The sequence below is a fragment of the Felis catus genome, chromosome B1 (assembly GCF_018350175.1).
Source record: "Felis catus isolate Fca126 chromosome B1, F.catus_Fca126_mat1.0, whole genome shotgun sequence".
NCBI lineage: Eukaryota > Metazoa > Chordata > Mammalia > Carnivora > Felidae > Felis > Felis catus.
In genome coordinates this window covers 91,827,396-91,831,643 of record NC_058371.1, presented here as the reverse complement: position 1 = coordinate 91,831,643, position 4,248 = coordinate 91,827,396, and the positions used below count along the sequence as shown (strand labels likewise).

Sequence of the window (4,248 nt, the reverse complement as noted above, 5' to 3'; positions counted from 1 at the left end):
TTTGCAAATATCTTTTCCTATTCCGTTGGTTGCCTTTTAGTTTTGTTGGTTGTTTTCTTTGCTGTGCAGAAGCTTTTTATCTTCATGAGGTCCCAGTAGCTCATTTTTGCTTTTAATTCCCTTGCCTTTGGGGATGTATCGAGTAAGAAATTGCTACAGCTGAGGTCAGAGAGGTCTTTTCCTGCTTTCTCCTCTAGAGTTTTGATGTTTTCCTGTCTCTCATTCAAGTCCATTTTGAGTTTATTTTTGTGAATGGTGTGAGAAAGTGGTCTAGTTTCAACCTTCTGTATGTTGCTGTCCAGTTCTCCCAGCACCAACAAATTAAGTTTAAAAAGCATTTATAAAGGCATCAGATTTTTGTTCCAATGATGATGTGAATGCTATATCAATAAAATATTCTATTTAATAATATTTTTAAATCAAATATCTTCCACATAATATGTCTTTTTGTGCATGTGTGCCTGTGTATAACCCTACTTATACCAAATTATCAGGGAAATAAAATGAGATGCATTTATGTTACTACCACTTCCTGAGTTGATAAATAATACATTGGCTAGTAATTTTCAAGGGAAAGTAACTAGAAGAATCTAGGCAAAATATTCATCCAGACAATCAGAAATTAATTTGACTTATAATATGCATATGTGAAAGACATTATTTCAGATTTACGGACTTCAATAAAAATATTCTTACTCTGTTGAAATGTATGAATGAGTAAACTAAAGATGATTATCTTTTAAACATCAATTTACTGAATGCTCATCAACAGCATAGGTTTTCAATGAAATTCTTGTAGAGAAAAAGAAAAAAGAGAGAAGTTGATATAAACACTAACCATTTTAAAATATATCCTAAACAGTCAATAATCTTGTTAAAAAATTAAATATCCCACTATATCCTCATAATTTATGCTTTGACGTACAAAATGCATAATGGAAATACTGTTCCATTCCAAAATGGCAAACTGTATGTTTAAAGTTATGATTCAATTAGTCTTCTTAATACCAAGATTCAAAAAAGTCTATAGTTCAGCTTATCACATGTCATTTTATTGTGGATTTCGTTCCACTTCAATAGCATTTACTCTTCAAGAGGCACCTGGGTGGTTCAGTCAGTTAAGCACCTGACTTCAGCTCAGGTCATGATCTCACGGTTGCTGGGTTTGCACCCTGTGTCGGGCTCTGTGATGACAGGTCAGAGCCTGGAGTCTACTTTGGATTCTGTGTTTCCCTCTCTCTCTGCCCCTTCCCCACTTTCACATGCACCCTCTCCCTCTCTTTCAAAAATAAACATTAAAAAATAAAAAAAAATTACTGTTCAAAATTATAAGCTCTCAAAAAGCACCCAGAGCAATCAAACTAAAATATTTCATCTCTTTTTACCTTTTATCTTTTACATACATTAATATCTATATTCAAAATGACTACAAATAATGTTCTTTTGTCTTTTTCATGACTGATACAAACTCTAAGTCATACAGACAAATAAAAACTAATAGCAGGCAAAAGAGGAGAAGCCAAGGGCTACATGTGACTGCAGGTGAATGAGGTGACCACCAACTGTGTAAAATCAATGACGCTAAATTTCAGTCTTGTCAAAATATGTCCATGGTATAAGAAGTATTATACTTCCCTTCTTTTGACAAATGGATCAATAAAATGATAGAATAGACAAAGGTACAGACTCATAGTCTGAATGAGATATAACATTCTATTTTTTTTCCAGAAGGGTCATAACAAAACGAGTTCCCCAACTGTAGACTCTTTCTCCCTCCCATGTTTTCTAGTCTTTTGTTTTTCACCTTATCTTATTTTTGCTGTTTTCTAAAATATATTTTATAAATGTCTATTTATTTATTTATTTATTTTTTTTGAGAAAGAGTGCAAGCAGGGGAGGGCAAAGAGAGAGGGATAAAGAGAAGCCCAAGCAGGCTCCACAGTGTCAGTGAAGAGCCCCATTTGAAATTCAAACTCATTAAACGTGAGATTATAGCGGCAGCTGAAATCCAGAGTCAGATGCTTAACCCACTGAACCACCCAGGCAGCCCTATGTGCTTGCTGTTTTAAAGGGTGTTTTGGGGCGCCTGGCTGGCTCAGTTGGTAGAGAATGCAACTCTCAGTCTCAGCGACATGCATTCAAGCTCCATGTTGGGCATGGAGCCTACTTAAAAAAACAAAAAAACAAAAAAACAAAAAAAAAAGAAAGAAAAAAGAGAATGTTTTGGACCTCACTATGTATTCTCTGGCTCTGAGGTAGGGAGAATCTCCTTACTCACTGAATTATGCCGCTTACATGTACTATATGGTGGGGAAATATAGTTTAGAAGTGATGAAAAAGACATTTAAGAATGGAATGTCTTCTGAATTCTTATTTATAATCACCAGATGGTTCACTCAATGATTATGTTTTTCTGTTTTGTGCTGTTTTCTTTATGGCAGTCTTACCAAAATATTAGCCCCTTTGCTGTATATTTCTTTCCCTCAAAAGAATATATTTTACATCACTTTAACGATGTTTTGAAAAGAGAAGACCATTAAAATAGACATACACAGATAGTCTTAAGTTAAAGGAGTACTAAAAAGTTTAAAATTTGCTCTAACATGAACAGTATTTTAATTTTTTGTTGTTGCTGTTAATAGAGATCTCATATGTTAAAAATGAAATCAAATCTATTAATTGACATAGTTTTCATACATTGTGGGAAATATATAACTTTGACACTTTAAAGAATTCTTTTTTGGTTAGTAATTTTGCAAATGGATACTCCTCACTAGAGGGAAAAGCAGTTAACAAGAAGATAGTGGTACCCAAATAATTTGAATAATCAAAGCAAATTTTTGTTTTAAAAGATTTACTGAGACATCACCCATTATAAAGTGCACAGATCTTAAGTGTATAGATCCCTTAATTTTTACATATGCATACACCTATATATGAAGCAAAGTTATATTTCACTGGGTGGAACAGTAAGGGTTAAGTTGTATTGGTGAATCCATAGCTAAATATTACATATTTGGGTTTACATGTAAAAATTGATATGTTTCTCTGGGTAGCATCATCAATTGAGATAAAGTTTTAAATTTCTATTGTGAATTTTTTACCTATAAGTTCCACATTGTCAGTTCTATCTATACAAAATTGTTTAAAATGACTAATTAAAAGAAAACCAAACTCTAATAACATCATACAATTCGTCTACTCCAATTTGTCTCAAGTGATTCTCTTTATTTAAGATGTATAGGTGAGAAGTAAAGCAAATTCAGAATGGAGATTTAAAATATGGCTCAGTCTACTTATGTAATAATCTTTCTTTATTTCTTCTTTATATGTTCTGATAGAATTTGATAACCAACCTACTCCTAACATTTAGGAGGGTTTAGGGCTACAGTATAAATGGAAACGAATACATCTTGTGTTTATAAAATCTTTATAAGATATCTATGAAGTTATATATATGTATATGACATATATATATTAAATATTTTATGTCCTTCCACTTTAATAATGTACCTTTTGTAAAGATTCTGAATTTCCAAATCTGAGTTTAGACTTCTTGGATTTTCAGCCTTTGTACTTTGTTTTGCTTCTGTTGGTTCCCACCCAGAGGTCTATCCAATCCCACAGGAACCTCTTGTACAATCTACCGATGTCACAGACTACACTGTGCAGCTAAGCGCCATTTTCTGCAAGCAGTTATTGTTGGCAGCTCTCAAGGCACCTCTCAGGCCACCACACAGACTACTGATTAAATTTTGGGTCTAGTGCTTGCTTCGGCAGCACATACGCTAAGAAGATACAGAGAAGATTAGCGTGGCCTTGTGCAAGGATGACATGTGAATCCATGAAGTGTTCCATATTAAAAAATAGGTAAATAGGGGCGCCTAGGTGGCTCAGTCGGTTAAGCGTCCAACTTCAGCTCAGGTCACGATCTTGCGGTCTGTGAGTTCGAGCCCCGCTTCGGGCTATGGGCTGATGGCTCAGAACCTGGAGCCTGCTTCCGATTCTGTGTCTCCCTCTCTCTCTGCCTCTCTCCCGTTCATGCTCTGTCTCTCTCTGTCTCAAAAATAAATAAAAAAACGTTAAAAAATAGGTAAATACATAAATAAATAAATTTTTGGTCTAAATAATCAATCAACAAGATTATTAGTATTTCTTTTGATCTAAGGGTGCTATGAATCAAGAATGTTTGGAAACCTGTGTCTTAGTCTCCATGAAGGGACTCTGCTTAATCCCAAGAAGTATTTA

General features: G+C 34.3%; 1 pseudogene; it reads left to right on the top strand.

Moving 5' to 3' along the window:
* The first annotated feature begins 3,764 nt into the window (after window positions 1–3,764).
* On the top strand, window positions 3,765–3,864 carry LOC111560319 (annotated as a pseudogene).
* Window positions 3,865–4,248: the final 384 nt, after the last annotated feature.